Raw genomic sequence first — 17,726 nt, forward strand, 5'->3', positions numbered from 1 at the left:
TCTTTTTAAAAAAGAGAAAAAAACACCTTTTCTCTTTAAAAAAGCACCTTTTATAACTGTTTTAATTTTCCTTGCTTTTATTTTGTGATTATTTTTATTCCTTTCTATATGTAAAGCACTTTGAATTGCCATAGTGTATAAAATGTGCTATATAAATAAACTTGCCTTGCCTTGGTCTTACTCCCAGAATAAGTTTCCTTTGATTCAACATTACAATTAAACTTCATTACAGTAAACAATAAACCAATAAACATTTATGTTAATGTTTAGAATACTAACTCACGGTTCCTGACATAAACAAAAAATGACTCTCGATTCAGTAATGAAGTCAGTTGTGAACTCATTGTTTTTTAATGATTCACTGACTGATTCAAGCCACTAACTTGCGTGTGTTTTGTCAATCTTTTTTTGAGTGATTCATTAAAAAGAACTGGTTCATAAGAGTCATTTGTGCACAAATTGGACTTTGTGAATTGTGTTGTGTTCGTTCGTTGCTGTTTGCAGGAAAACAAGTTTTACCGATTGTCACCAATGCCAAGTAGATTTTAAATTACTGTCGTGAATGTTTATTTTTTTGTAGCACTGGCCATTTGAGTGGCAGCATGGAGCCCTGATGACCCAGACTAAAACCCATAAGTTTGATTGTTCTTGCTAAACTGTTGAAGGGCTGCAGAGCTTTAAAAGGTGCAGTATTAAACCATGAGCTGATTTTAATGAGCCGAACAGATGCTGTGCCCATACTCGACTGCTTTCATGTGGACAAATTATGGGGAGGACGCATACACGACACAAACAGAAAAGGAGAGAGAGTGAGGGATTTCTTTCATCAACATTTTGTTTGCATCTGACACCGAGGATTGGTGCCACATTAAAAATGAGTACCATACGGCAGGATATTTTTAGGGGACACGCTCACAATATAGTGGAGCTCACAAATGTCAAACGCTCCACATCTGAGTAGCATGAGTGAGAGGGTGCTCTGAAGGCCCAAATCAAAGATGTTCTGTCATTTAAAAGCCCCACAACGCTGTTCCTCGGCGAAGATAAGAGCATAATGGAAAATGAAAGAAAGCACATGTAGTCTGGCTGGGTAAAACACACTGTCCTCGTGTTTAGGAAGAGTACTTAAGTGAATATGAAAGCAAATCATTCACACAGATATGAGCTTTTCATGCAGCTGGATATTGTAATTGCATGGTTTGATTCTGTACAACAATAATTTAAAACCTATTCAATTGGGAAAGCTTTATGTGTGTTCACGACAATTGGGAAAACTTTGTGTGAGTTCACGCCAGTGTTTACTGACTAAAAACTAGTGAAAAATGACTCGAAAAATGGTTATTTTTTAACGAGTTAGTCAAAAAGATTCACAAAACAGCCTTGAATCGATAAGATTAATAGATAATTAATGGTTTGGCATAATAATTAATGGTTTATTCACTCAGTTAGTGAATCATACAGATTTCACAACTGACTACCTCAATGAACCACGAGTCCTTTGGAACCACGGGAACTTTCTGGATCTATATTTTAGGTTTGTCAGAATAACATCAGTCTATTTCTGATTTTGTGAATAGCATACCTATTTCTACTTAATTTATATAATGTTTTTTTTAACTTAATTTTCTTAAGTAAACTTAAGTTTTTTGTCCACACAGACAAATATTCTTACAAAACAAAGTGTATTTATGTGCTACAAATAGGCTATAGTATCAAATTAGAACAAATACAAGAACAACAGTTTATATAAATCATCCTTCAATATAGCACATAGCAGTGTTTGTTGTAAAATAATTTTTTTTTTTTTAAATCTATGCATTCACTGACCTGAAGCACTTCTGAACGAACAACCATCTTTATCGAGGGATTCTGTTATTTCTCAACTAAAAAGTAATGTCTCCTATGTTTAATTTTAGGAGCTTATGTCTCTAGTAATTTTTTTATTTATTTTTTTTGTCTGGAGCCCTGCTTTGGCAGTAGTGTTGCATCTCATGTTGTTTTTTAAACATCTCACCATGTGCATTGTGGTTTTAAGACACTGTGTCAAGTTAAAAATAGTCCTTTGCTCTCTTCTCTTTAGCATATTATGTAATCAGCCCCCTGAAACGTGGCCGATTGAGGTCAGATGAACCTTAAACCTTTTTTTCAAACTACATTTGGAACACAAAGAAATGTTAAAAAAAAAAAAAAAAAGAACAAAAAACAAACATGCAGCACAGCTTTTCATAAGTCTATTTCAGCTCTGATTGAAGAGAATTAAAGTTGGATTTACAACTGGCACATAGGGGTATCATACACACAGGACACATGGCATTGATCAAATTTCCTTCTTTCCTTTCCTGACCCTCTCCACAACCGCTTGGGGCCGCATGCTTATTTAAGGAGAAAATATTAGTCATTATTTGGAACGGAGGAACACAGGAAAAGAAAAAGAAAAAGAAAAGAAAAATGAGCCATCAAATAAAGACAGCCAGAAAGAGAGGGAAACAAAAAAGGAAAGAGAGAGAAAGGTTGCATAATAGCTCTGGACCCTATGGACCCACATGCATAAATAGTCTTTCATATAACAACTCATAATAATCATTCCAGTTCTCCTCCAGTTCCACAGACCACTGACAAATGTAGCAAAGAGCAGATATCCTGGCAGGATCCAACGAACACGTGCTCATTCAAGCAAAGAAACACATATACTGATTGCCAAACCTGCAATGAAGAATATTGGGGAAAGACTGGAAAATGAGAAAAATAAGCTCTTAAACATTCAACATGTCTTTCTAAATCGACTGTTGTAGAAGTCCACTTAAATAAAGAATGAGATTTGTGTATTTTTGTTAAAATAACACATAAACCTCTTTGCCCCTCCAGAGAGCATCCAAAGCTGACATCAGGACTTGGAAGAATTAGGACTGAACACAAATTCATGACCATTCGCATCGGAAAATGAGCGAACTACAGCTGGAAAGCCGGTGTATTCAGCCCTTCTGTTTTAAGAAATATAGTGGTGGGAACACAGTAACCAGATCTTCGGCCAATGGTGCTCATCTCTGAGTGAGGTCATGCGTCTGCTCCTCAAATTGTCTGTTAAAATTTGCTGTTGCAGTTCATATGAAATTGCAATTTTTAGATTTCGTTCAATCTCAATAGTTTGTTGCACACAAAAGAGAACAGTTTACTGCCCTCGGTGCTTGATTATGATTGGTTAATTGCAGCATTGAGTAGTCAACTACTTTTTGTATGATAATGATACTTCTTCATTGTCCATGGCAAAATACTTTTTATCATTTTAATTTTAATTTTTAAAGTTATTTAATAAAGAATAATGCATGCTACGGGTTACGTTTACTGGTATAAAGTATAGTATTACTTGGCAGTCTCTTCACTTTCCCAATCAAAGTTAGAATAGCTCATTACAATTGTACCATCTTTTGACTTGATAAGGATAATTATTTGGTAAATAGCTAGAATATACTGTATGTTAGCTAACTAGTCCGCATAATAGTAAATTGGATTGCAGATATATGATTAATACTGTAATGTTGTGGCTAGGCCAGTTGTTGCTATTTTTCAAAGCTGAGGCTTTATAAGCTAATCACCAAGTAAAGTAATAAAATAAAGTCAAACCAATATTTTTTTTGGTAATAAATAATAAATAGAATAATGTACAGTCAGTCTGTCATTAAAAATAAATCCCGATTCACCTTGAGTTTATTTTGCATAATACCATGATCTGTCTGAATACTCGATTCTGATTGGCTGGAAGGTGCGTCTTAACCATATCTGTAAAAAGGTCTTAACATCATTTAATGCAGACGTATTTCCAGTCAGTTTAATCACTGTTATAAATGAATGTGTTACAAATCACAATCACATGCACACACATGGACAATTATGAATAAGAAACATACAGGGGCACATAAACATGTTAAAATAAGATTGCTTCTCCGCCAATAAGCTTATATTTGAAGTAAACCAACTGTATGTTACATTAAATAACTGTATTTTACTGCATAATCCTAAATCTAACGACCTGTAAATAAAATAAATGTTGAAAATAAACTGTTATTCTAATCAGTCCGGTCAAATTTTGTGCTGCAAAACTTAAACTTGTCCATGTTGGCAGGATAATCAACTTTAATACCTAACTTTGTGTCAGGTGGTTCTTTGCCTCTATGAGTGCATTAAAATTGTTAGCTGTGAATTATCCCTTACATAATCACCAGACTGTACATTATTGTTTGAGCTAAACATTGCATTAATCTTCAAAGCCAGAAAGAGACAGAGCTCATGACTACAGTAACCACTCAAACCAAAGTCAAACTCAGTTTCATCCACATTCAACCTCAGCAAAAACAACCTCATCAGAACATCTCAACAGACTGAGAGTGAGTGAGCGAAGGATTACAAGACTATTATAATGATGCTGCCGCTGACCCAGCTCCTGTTCTGGCAAAACGCTTGTATGTTATTTGCCACACTGTTGTTTACCTTGCCAGAAACAGACAGAGAGATGAGGTCAAGGAATAATGCAGAGCTGACTGTCATTTGACCAAAACCCCAGTCCTGGCTCAGACACACTAACTCCAGTTAAACTGGTAAATCTCAGTTACGGTAAACTGGCATAAAAGCCCCATAATATAAAACATCTGGGGCTGAATTTCAAAACACTCTCTCAACCTCCACACCACAGAGTGTTTAGCTGGCTGTGGTCTGATGGGTTCAGTGTAGCACCACATAGTGTGTGTCTTTAAGTGTGGGGGTGGGGGTAGTGAACCCCCTCATCAATAAACCAGAGGTTAGTGAGTCAGTGCAATACTGTACCCCACCCGTTTTTCCATGTTTAATGCTTCAGCAATCTCAAAGACTGTGGAGATGTGTATTTCTACAGTAAAGGCTTGGGTTTGGCAAACCCACTGTCTTTTTTGTATTGTTGATTCATACTGTAAAATAATTGTCTCTGTCTCTACTAGAAAAATAATTAGCATGCCAAACGCTTCACGATTTTTGCTGGCTGGTTTTATGCAGCTTGGTGCAATTTTGTTTACGTACATTACCTACCTCATAAAAAACATTGCAGCCACAAAGGAGCAGAGAGGTTTGGTGGGATTGTGGGAAGGCGTCATATAGGGGCTGGGTCTGAACCGCCAGAATATCCACTTACGAGCCATACAAGCCATAATTACACTGGAAAAATACATCAACTGGCAGCTAGAGGCTGTTCTGATGCATCTCAAGTCACAATGGATAAGTTTCAGTTGGAATGTGACTTTGTGAAGACAGCAATTTGTAGGTTTGTTTTTATTAACTATTATAATTATTTCTGAATTGTATGTACATTTCTAAAATCTTCATTATTCACCATAACCTACAGGCCAGTTGAGTTAAACTATTCAATTTGAATTCATAGGTCATTGCTATTATGACATCCTTTATTTTTATTTTTAATATAAGTGTATAACTCATAGAATTACATTCAAATGTATCTCTTTGCCTGGGATTCTGTTATTATATTTCTCTGTTTATAAATTCTAAAAGTACATATGTACATTGAATATTTTATGTATTTTACATTATTGATGTCCTTGATTTTTTTGTTTTTTTTTAATGTTACAATTTAGCAGTAAATACCCCCCAACATCTAGTAAGGGAACAACAGAATAATCTCCACATATGATGTATACTAATAGCTGGAATGTTGAACTCTGGCCTTTGAGGCCTTATTAGAAGCTGTTAAATTTTCACATACACTCATTTCTATCCAAGCTTTATCTCTATGGTTTAGACTGTCTGTTTTACATTGCTGTTGGGTTATGATATACTGTAACAAAAAAGAAAAGAAAAATCTGCAAACAGCAACACATTTCTGTTTTTACATTTAACAGAAAGACAAAACACAGAACTTTGAGAGGAATGGCCGTTCACAGCACAGATGGATTTGTAATACTGTTCTTTACAGTATGAGTAACAGAGGTCTCAAACCCAAACACTCTTAGATGAAGTGACATGTTGGCTGCTGTCTGCCAACCCTTAAGCTAAAACACCCCTATACCCAGCTCTCACATGCTGTTGCACAAGTAATTGTGATGGAAACCATATAAACACTCCTGGAAAGAACTGCATGAGAAAGAAAACCATGCCTCTTAAAATAACCATCAAGTCTCTTTGTAAGACTACAATTCTAAGTTGGGTATATTTGTGTATTTCTATTTCAAATGAAATGAAGAAAATGAATGCCGGTCAATCAATCTGAATGATATGAAAATAAATTATACTTGTACAATGCTTTTATTGTGTTTTTATGTTCTTTTAGAAAGCTCCAGTCCCACTGTAATTGGAAAAGAGCAAATTTCCTCCTTTTGTGCTTCACAGAAGAAAGTCAAACAGGTTTAAATGGAATGGAGTGAGTAAATGAGCATCCGTTCAGTTAATTCTCTGCTTCAGATCTAGCTGTAGGATTTAGTGAGACTGACAGTGTCTGCACTCGTTGGGTTTGGCTATGGAATAGAAGCTTATGTCATGCTCTACTCTGTGGCTGGCCTGTAGCTTCTCTAAAAAGAGAAAAACAGGATATGTGGGGGCCCTTCCTTCTTTATCGCTCTCTCTCTTAACACTTGCCATCTCTCTGGGGTCAGACACCACTCTTCCACAATCGCAAAGACCGACCTGACCGCTCGGCACACACCAAAGAGCCTAATTCCAGATATCCAACAGACCACAAACTTGACCTTGTGTGTTTGTGTTGGTGAGCGGTAACTGATTCTAGTCCTTAGTGTCCAGCTGGCTTATGTCATACCCGCTATATCTGCATGACCTCACGCCTGGACTACAGTCCCATAGACACTACGATATGCCTGCTTTCATCGCAACAGTTGTGCTGTGTTCATGCTGATGTATGTTTTTAAGAGTCAGAAAAGACGACAGTCCTCTATAAACAGAAAAAAGGATCTCATCAGGGTGTGTTTTGTGATAAAAGCCGAGACCGGTCAGTACGACCAAAAATGGACAGATGAAGCTTTATTTTTGGCTTTGTCTGTTGTGATATATCAGCCTGAGTGTTTTAAGTGGTGTTAAGTTTTCTGCCATTTAAAGGCATGGAGCTGAGAGCTCCTGAGGCCTTGTGGGGGACCTCACAGTTTGACAGCTGGTTCCTGCTAGACATTGTAGACCACAGAATACATGACTGTGGCTTCACTGGGGCCTAAGGCACGTGGTGGCCAAACAAACAAAACACATTTAAATAAAAACACAGGGTTTATATATATATGCACATACTGTTTTTTTCACGTGTAGGTGCACACAACCCAACCACACAAAATCAAATTATATTCACATAAAAGCACACACTCGCGTTCACAAACCATGGTGAGAGTCGCAATGTTAAACCAAACCCTCAGAAGTAGAGATGGGCACTTCTGAGGTTTGCACTCTTTAAAAAGACATGACCGAGCACTACCATAATTACATGGGCCATAATTTATATGGCCCAGAACATGTAGAGGCAAAAACCAAAGCAGAAAAAACTCTTTTTGTTTTAAATTTAATTTTAATGTTAATTTTGTATTTGAAAGTCATTTAATGAACTATAACTGTTATTATTGCCTGTAGATTTCTTGTAAAAAAAACAAAAACAGAAAAGTGTAAAGTGAAACATCCACCTCCATGACTCAAAACTATGACATCTGGACTATTTACTCGTGTTATGAATGCTTCTTCCGAACAGGAATTTGACAATAATTTCATTGAAATGTTAAATTAACACTGCAGCATGACTCTTTACATCCTTATCTCACCGGAAATGTTTCCTAGCTTACCTCTTCCTCCTACTCACTTCTTCCTCTACTCCTCCTCTTCCCCTCTGCCTCCAGTGTGTGGTCAGAGATGTCCACCCACAAATATCAAAACAGATGCGCTAATTATATCTGCCCACAATGAGTGAGTCATTTAACCTGTTAATAACTGCAGAATCATTGTTCCAGAGCCACTTCAGGAACTCATTATTACTTGACATTAGTTTCAAAAGATGGTCTTGAGAGGAAATGTTCAACCCTAAAACCAAAGAGGTTTATATATGATTTGAATAGTCTTGCTTTAAACCTGACATTGTACACTATGGATATTGTTGACACTGTGAGCATTTTTGTCTGCTAAATGCATAAATGTAAATATTCTCCTTTCACATATAATCCCTTAACTAAAATCAATGCAAAATGGGCTTATTTGTTGGTTCTCCATCAAAACACCATGAACTCCAAGGTTTTAAGTATTAAGATATGTGAGCAATTCTCAATCTAAACAAACTCAGGGCATGAGAAAGTCATATATTTAATGAGATCACAGAGGATGGTCTGAGATTTTAAGTTCTGTAGAGGCTTTGAGACAAATTACAAGGATGTTTTTCAGTTTTTGTTTCTCCCTAAGGGACAGATGAGGTTACCCTCTTAATTTCAGCCACATAGCCAAACATGACATCATGACCATTGCTTCAACAGGATTTATCTTCCTTGTTTCTCCAAAAACACACAGCATAAACAAGCATGGACAATATTCTTCCATTACAGGGATAAAAGGAAAACTGGATACTCTAAAAATCTCATAATCTTTTGCTTATTGCAGTTGGGACTGTGCTGACCCAGTTTAGTTAATTGCTCTCAGAAATTTCTGTCACAATGATTGTTAGGTTGAAAGTCGGATAGGAAGAAGACTGAAATTAATTTTAGCTCCAGCTGTGCTGCAGACATGTCAATCACATCTTCATGAATGATTGGCCAGTAGACTGCAGGACAGAGATGAGCTGCGTTTCTCCTGTCAGTACAACAAAGCATGCGGTATGTCATCCATAGAGAGGAAATGCTGCACAAATGTGTGTGTGTGTAAAGAAACAGCCAAGCCAATCGTCAAAAGCACACATGAGCATACTCGATCTCCACATGGACGTATGCCTATACACAGCTCTCTTAAAATGGGGGGTCTCTACTGTGACGCCCCCTCCTCTGCTGGCTAAATTGATTGCAGATTTCCATGAGTGCAGAGCTGGCTTGTGTATGTGTGTGAGGCCTTCAGGAGTCTGGGCGTACTGTCAGAACACATGTGAGAGAGAGAGAAAGGAGGAGAAAAAGAGTGCCGCGGTCCCAATAGGACCCAAAGGAACATCAATCCAGGCTGGAGACCCAGAATCACAGCTGTGGAGTCAGCTGAGCAACCTCTCAGTGAGGGACATTTTCCTGAAACAACTTCTGTCAGCACCGTCAACGTAACAACTGTGGAATTGTGCAGTGAAATAATACCATAAGAAATATGAGCTCAAATCTAGACTTTTAAAGTGACATCGAACATCAAAACGTGAAATTTACAATAGAAAACATGAATACAGGTGATTGGTCCTTCAGAAAGAGTTCCCAAAAATGACTCATTCTTAGTATTTATTTTATAGAGATTTTTGTAATAATTATTATTTTAGTCATCTCTATCATTTTATTTGAATTTTATCTTGAACCCTTTAAAATTCCACTCCAAAATGGTCCATCTAACAAGACTGTAAAAAAAATCCTCCTATTTCAATTTTAAAAATTGACTTAAGAGGCACCGCCCACCCGTACGCGCTCCGTCCTCGCAGTCACAAAAATTGGGCTGCACGCGGATGAGGTGTGCGGAGGTCCAAGGACCCTCCTGGTGACGGAAATTACGTCACACGGACGGTGCACGAATGCAGACAGTGTGCGGATACAGATGGCTAAAGTAGCTTATATTTGGCCTTTAGTAGTCCTCTGAGAGGTATGAACATATTTTTAGTTATTGATTAGCTAATAGTGAACTACCACATTCGACTAAGCATTATTACTTACTAATTCGTTAATCAGAGTTTCTTGTTTGTTAAAGGGATCCTATTATGCTTTTTCACTTTTCACAAACAAAGCTCAAAGTCCACTCCAAAGGGTGATATTTCATTTAACGGAATTCACTTTCCAAGAACTACAACGAACGACTCGTTTGGACTACAATGCTTTTTTCCAGGGCTTTATGAAGTCACAATGTTACTCATTTAAATAGTCCCTGCACATGGAATACGGAAAAAAAAGGGGGACGAGGACTGGTAGAGCTGCTGCTATGTCAAAAAGACTCTTTTTTTCCACCCCTTTTCCAAAATTCATTTGTTTTGGCTGACAAACTTAGAGTGGTTCAAATTTATTTTAAACATTGTTCCTGAACATTATAACCCCAAGGTTTATCTGTGTGCTGCACATTTTATGGAGAACAGCTTCCAGAACCTAAGAGAGTACAATGCAGGCTACGCACAAAAGCTTCTCCTGAAACAGAGCTGTTCTGTTAGCATTACTCATTTTAGTGTAAAGTGTTACCAGATCAGTTGCTGCCTTAAAGGGGTCATAGAATGAGAATTCAAATGTTCCTTGATCCTTTGAGAGTTAAGAGTTTGTTATACAATAAAAATACCCTGTAAGTTTAAAAACTCAAAACTTTCTTGTTATTCCAAAAACTGCTTTTATTGAAACCAAGGCCAGCAAACGACAGGATCTAAAAAGTGGAGACTTGTGACGTCAAACTTCAGCTTTGGCCCCGCCCACTGGAGCGTTAGTGAACAGTGACATGAGAAAGAGAAAAGATCAATACAGGATCAATACCATTACCTTCCAAATGATCCTAATGCTAGGATAGTGGGGTTCAATCAACAATCAACTTCACGTCGTTTCTCTTAGTAGGATGAAAATAATCTTATTTAAACTGTGATTAAATTATATAAAGAAAGCGATCAAAGAATGCTCCCTTTCCAATTGCCCAAGCTGTCAATCAAACAGCGCAATTTATCTGGACACTTGCCAAAACTCGTTGTAATCAATCATCACAAAATCATGACGTTGTTAGTGTTACAATGTACAGTACAACGAAGCTTTTAATGTATTTACATCGTGTTTGCATTGTTATTTGGTGAAAGCCAGAGGTGTAATTTCATATGCGATCAACAGACTGTGTCATCTGCTCAATGCTCATCACTGCAACCTTTCATGTGATGGGAATAGATCATTATGATCAATACTTTCCACGATTCCTTAATCTCGATAGCTGTTATAGTAAAAAACGTAGTAAAAGTTTTAGAGAGAGTTCCACATGTAATACTAGCTATTTCATATGCAAACATGTCAGCCAATCACAGCAGTGGGCGTTTACACATAAGTCTCACAGCAGACACGCCCCTTAAAACAGAGCGTTCAAATCAGAGGCTACAATCAGGCTTGGAAAAATGCCTTTTAATTATAAATTATGACAATTTTTTATGTTAAAATCATACTAACATTATAAGGGCACGCCAGGAAACATTATAAAATAATAAAATTTCAACTTAAATTATATTAAACTGTCTTTAAAAGTTTAACTGACTCTTGTATAACTTATAAAAAAGTTGAAATTGCTTTCATTATTTTGATGAGTTAATGCAAAAACATATGTTGCCATGACTTATTGATCACACCATTTTTTACTGTGAATGTAAGTAGTCTTTTAGACAAAACAAGTGTCCACACAGTTTCAGAAAAAAAGAAGCTTATTTAAGTACAGTTCGTTCAATTTATTTAATAACAATTAGCTGTTCGCTGCTCTGTTAACAGCTGCCCAGACAGTCTTTGTCATCTCCGTGAGAGAGGAGGGCATCATATAACAGCAGTACCACTAAAGTCCTCTCACTATGTTTTGAGGACCACCATTTCGTTTGCCTTGGTTTGGTTAATGAACTGCCACAAGAGTGAAGTGAGATAACAGACTCCAACCTCCCCTGCATCTGGTCTAAATCAACACGCTGTTGGCTGGCAAATTTATTTGCAAACACTAATATGGTGCTCAAAGCTCACTCTGCGCGGTTAAGGAACTTTTCATATGCGTGCTTTTTCCCCTTCTCAGTATTGTACGAGTCTGGGCAATACTGCATGTCCTGGGTATAGTAAAGCTGTCCCTCACAGGAATTTACCTTAAGAGGCCCATTTATTTATGAGACAGAATAGCAAACATTTGGATCAGAATGAGGTGGCCGCTATATGCCAGAGCAGACAGATGGACAAACTGCTGCAGGTTGTACTGATGATAAAGCTATCATGATGCTGTGATGAATGAATTCATGTCCTTATTTTTACATGTATATTTATTAATATTTTTTCCCAATTTCATTTATTGCATTTTCAGAGATTTGGACCAGGCCTGGGTCAGTTCAATCGAGTGTGACATACAACGCCAAGCCTCCCCTAAGTGCAAAGAGGAGTGCAGCAAAAAGCATTAGGACAGAATCCAGGTGTGTGATGAAACCAAAGCCGTTATTTTTCCAGCAAAATATCTTTGCAAAGCAATGCTAAAATATTTTTCTGTTTGCCAGCTTAAAGACCTGCTGTTTCTCTCTTAGCTTTTGACAGAATGTATGGGGATAATGCTGGGATAATGTTTGAATGAGGGAATTCAGGGATTTGGTACCACGCAATATCACTGCATCACCCATTTGCCATCACTCATCTCCCTAGAGGAAGTCCACTCGCTGCCAGTACATTCCTCCTAAAGCTTTCTGATTTACTCAACTGGCCATCGCTGCAGAGCCCTTCAGCAGAGTGAGGAGGAAGCCTGCTCCTTATTAAAACCATCTTTTTATCGCCTTTTTTACAGCTGAAAAAAATAACCAGATGTTTCTGAATCTGAGCATTTGAGAGTAAAAAGGTTTTCACCAGAGGAAAAGAAACGCATCAGTCTCTGTCTGCCCCTCAAATGACTCCGTGGATTGCATGCTTCTAGATTCTCCTCCTCCTCCTCCTCTTACTCCCATCACAATGAAGATAATATTTTAACCCCAATCTAGAGGTTTCTCAAATGTTAAATAGCCCCTTGACATATTGGCCAAATGCATTTTCAAAACTCTGAATGATGTCAACTTTAAAGGTGAGCTTAGTAATGCAGGCCTATTAAATAAGTCCGTCATACAGTAAAAATAAATATATTGTGAAATATTATTAAATATTCAAATATCTGCTTTTTATTTTTATTTTAATATATTTTAAAAACTAATTTGTTCCTCTGATGGCAAAGCTGCATTTTCAGCATCATTACTCCAGTCTTCAGAGTCGCATGATCCTTCAGAAATCATTGTGATTTGGTGCTCAAGAAAGACACATTATTATTGTCAATGTTGAAAACAGTTGTGCTACTTATTATTTTTGTGAAAACAGTGATACACATTTTTTTGAATGATTCTTTGAATAATAGACAGTTCAAAAGAGCAGCATTTATTTGAAACAGATATCTTTAGTAACATCATAAACGTCTTTAATGTCACTTTTGATAAGTTCAATGCATCTTTGCTGAATAAAAGTAATAATGCATATAAACGCATCTGAAGACTATGAACTGTGTAGGTCGTGTATGTATTTGACAACAAGGCAGAAATAACAGGATGAGAGTTAGAAGGAGAGACAGAGAAAGAGGGCAGGTATTTGCCAGATGCTGGACTCAGGATGTCCTGGGCACAAGAGAAGAAAAGAGGAAACAGAGGGGTAATTTCCTGTGCTGCCAACAAAATCTGCGTCAAAACTAAATTAAAGCTTTTTTTCCATCGAAATATTTCTTCCATTTGCATCGGATGCGCTTGTGTTTGAGGATCCATGATTTAATGTACAGTGTTTACAATTCATTGTCTGTAAGATAAATAACAATATCCGAGTCCTCCTCTCATTCAGCAGAACTCCAGGGAGTTTACCAGAAACAAACAAAAGGAAACATCTTGAGAGAAAATACAGGTCTGTCAACCAGTGACCTCTCTGGTCTCTCAACCAGAATCTCTCTCACAATACACATGCATACAGTCAAATCTATCTCTTTCTGTCTCTTACAGACATAAAAGACAGTGTGTCCTGACCTCATATTTTACCACAATGAATTTTCCGATTGGATCTCATGGGACAAACTTGAGCACAGTGCCAATATGCCTTTTCCATAATGCTAAAGCAAAAGGAAAAGATGAGGAGGGTTATTATTTTTCCCCGTCGTCTACCTGATTTAAAATACAACTCTGAGACGGCAAGAGGACAGCGGTAGAATTGATCGGTTCAAATATCAGTCCCAAATATGAAGGAGTGAATTTTTAACAAGCTTTACAGCTGGTTGTGTCATTATCATTTTTCAAGAGTTCTCCACTTCTACACTTGTATAAGATTTACAAACACAGCTATGTTTTTATATTTCACCCTGGATGGGTTGTTTGTCTTTTCTTCCGTGCAAATGGGCCCTGCAAAACAACATCACTTTCCCCTCTCCTAATGACTACCAGCAGCCAGCACTGCAGCTCTGCTTCAAGCCTCTCCAAGACCGACAAACTTTCAGATCAGAGATCTTCTCACTGACTCTACAACCTCGTTGGGGTTTCTGCAGTGAAAATAAACAGGGATGTGCAAAGAAAAATGCCAAATGAGTTAACAAAAATGCTCCATCCATTAGAAAAATAACAACACTTAGGTTCCAAAAGAAGTGGAAGTGGTTCTTAGTGTGATTTTAAATATCTAAAGAACCTTTTGTTAAATGAAAAGGTTCAGTGGATATTAAAGGTTCTTCATGGAACCATTGATGCCAATAAATAACCTTTATTTTTTAAAAGTGTACCGTATAAAGGGATGGTAACAGCTTTAAGCAGAACCCTGCAGATCCAAAGCCCTCCTCTGGCCTCTGTCTGCAAAAAGCATGAGTTAGAGAGGCTTATGTAAGCATGTGTTGGAAATATTACCCATCGTCTTCATCCGTTAACACAACACCCCCATCTCATCACCACTGACCTCCGTATGTTCTTTTCTCCGTGCTTTTTTATTTTGCCCTGAACTCATATAAAGTCACTTTAAAGACACTTTAGAGATTTACCCAACCCAAATATTAAATTCTCTTTTTTGAATTCCTTTACAGAAAAATGTTTAGTTTATTAGCTGCTAATTTATAATTAATTTCATGACATAAATTACCTAATAACACAAGCAGCTACTGAACCAAGAGGCTAATCCGAAGAATTTCAGTTAAAGTGTCAGTGCCAACCCAGTGCACATGATCCAACAGAGAAATCATATCAACAGCAGATGTTTTTTTATGAGCACCTCAGCATGCTGCTGTCAAGGTGAAAAGTTTCTCCTGTGGAAATCAATTAGAGTCTCATGCTCTCCAGATGTGGAACCATTGGCAGGTACTAATTCTTCCTGTGCTCCTATTCATAAGTTTGACCCATTTATAGGGGATATTGTGGTCTGGAACAAAAAGATGGTGAAACTAGTGGACTCATTTTAATTGTCTGGAATCCTCTAGAACCAAGGTCAAGGTCAACATCTCTTGGGTTTATGTGCTTTTGACCAGTTTGGCGATGCTGGGGTTTGCTTGTATCTGCAAGCTATTAACACTCCACATGTCAGGTGGGGAATCCACACTCAAATAGGATGCAATGCTGTTGGATTAACGACGATGACGACGACAAATAAAACAAAAAAACATTATGACTCTGATATGACTCATATGAGACACAAAAAAGATCAAATGTGTTTAGGATGTCATTCCACTGTCCTTCACATTACACAGCCATGACTCTGATAGTTTTATTATGTCAAGCATCAAGCTCAATTCACTCTATAAATTCAAAATGTGTGCAATGTTTAACAAATGTATATGCTATTGTATTAAGCAAATCATTGATTTTTTATTTATTTTTGAGGACAAAAACACATTATGGATAAACACAATCAGTCTTTCTCCACCTGCTCCAGATGACATCTCTGTCTCAGATTTGTTCTGAAAGAAGTCAATGGACATTTTTGTTTCAACAGCCTAATTGCACAATAATTACAAGAAAAACACTATTTTTCAGATTTTTAACAATAAAAACAATGTATGAGCTAACGAAAACTACCGATATAAGTTTATCCTGTTTTGACGTGTGCATTTACAATAAACACGGATTATACAACTTTGGTTTGTATGAATTATATGGATTGTTTGAACTGTAATACATTTAAAAGTGAACCCTAAGAAAAAGCAATCACATAATCACACCAAAAGCATACTTCAAGAAGTAGGTCAGGACAGAAGATGGAAACTTCAGGACAAAGATACGAATAAAAGTAGGCTTTACAAAATTGTTGAAAGGTCTTAAATTGCATTGCAGTTGTATTGTGAGTAGCGTAGACAACTTTCTTACCTTACTGGAGAAGTGGCATTGAACTTTATTAATGGAAGTGAGGTTCTGCGTTCCGAGGACAAATGAAGACTCTTTTAAAGACGAACGTCCTTTTGTATACTTTAAAAACCTGTTAATAAATTTTGAAGCTGGGTCTTGCTCCCAAAGTGATCGCTAAACCGGTGTTCGCGTAACCATTAACTGTATCTCTATCCTATGCGCTGGAGAGCGCGCGACAGTGACAACTGCAAGACAATTGAGTCGCTAGTGCGCGAGGAGTGGGCACGCGCTTACGCCTACTGTATTCTGTCCCTCCCACTGTTTCATTTTCGATTCTTTCTAAGTATAGTTTATCGTCTATTTAACAGATTGGTATAGAACTTCCCTTAAAAACCATAACAAAACATTATACAATTAATGCAATCTTAAGAAATTAATGTCTTAAATGGATGTACATATTTCATGTTTTTTATGACATTCCATGCACTACACATGGTATTATAGGCTACACTAACCCTCATGTTTGACCTAATAAAAAGCAGTAGGCAAATATCATTGAAGGTTTTTCCCTCTATTTTACCACAGAGTATTCATCCACTTTTCAGAAATGTGACTATATAGTATCCATTCTAGTTGCTTCTGTTTGGGGTCAAACAATGTTGAACTTTACAATAATAGAAATCAAAAGAAGAAACTGGCAGGAGTGTCTTAGTTGACTCAATGTCATGACATGATTGTTTTAGCATGGTCTGGAAAGTTCAATTAGGGATATAAATGGGGGTGTAAGATGGAAAATTCAGGATCTGGAACATCAACAAAGCAGCCCTCTTCCTAAATTACTATTCAGAATGTCTGTTCAAAAATAGCTGGCCAAAAGAAGGCTAACAAAAATGATTGGTAAGCCACTGCACTGAAGGGTCCGTGAGAATCACTTCCTGCTGGCTTTAATGATAAGTGATGCCCCGGGATGTATTTCCCCATCTGGCATTGTATTAACAGATAACACTCTGTTATTTAGGAAATAATAGAGAATGAAGGAAAACAGAGTTTCCGTTTTACTAAGACACTCAGCAAAAGATAGGCTGAGTCAGTTTTGGCATCAGCATATCATCTGAATACGGGAACTTGCTTGCACATTGTAGGTCTTGAAATTCCCCAGGTGATCTGTTTCTATTGTTGAAAATCTTTGAATAAGTATAGTTTTTTTTTTTTTTCATAAGTAAGATTTATTGCATTTCTAAAAAGGTCTAATGCATCCCAAATATATTAAACTATATTTTGCAGCAGTTAATCACAGTTCTTGACAGTGATAGGCCAGTTTAGTGACCATTTATGCAGGTTACATCATTACACCAGTAGGTGGGGACAAATTACTGTTTATCATTGACTGTATTTAAATTCCCCAATATTGACTTTTGTTACATTAAAGCAATGTCACAGTCAGAACTTGTTGAATATCAGATTATATTTTATTCATAATAACATCACTCTTGCTTGTGATATATCTTAAATATTATTATATTATATTATTCTGATTTAATATCTG

At 37.0% G+C, this 17,726-nt stretch overlaps 1 protein-coding gene across 3 annotated transcripts in view; it reads right to left on the reverse strand.

The window, feature by feature from the left end:
- Nucleotides 1–16,451, reverse strand: part of pear1 (platelet endothelial aggregation receptor 1) — a 36,394-nt gene extending 19,943 nt beyond the window's left edge. For 2 of the 3 annotated variants that reach the window (XM_079894541.1, XM_079894539.1), the window contains exon 1: nucleotides 16,202–16,451. The gene's annotated coding sequence lies outside the window, so the exon portion shown is untranslated. The remainder of the gene's footprint in view (nucleotides 1–16,201) is intronic. The other variant, XM_079894540.1, reaches the window with a different exon arrangement.
- Nucleotides 16,452–17,726: the final 1,275 nt, after the last annotated feature.

This window comes from Squalius cephalus (genome assembly GCF_949319135.1).
Source record: "Squalius cephalus genome assembly, chromosome: 15".
In the NCBI taxonomy this organism is placed as follows: domain Eukaryota; kingdom Metazoa; phylum Chordata; class Actinopteri; order Cypriniformes; family Leuciscidae; genus Squalius; species Squalius cephalus.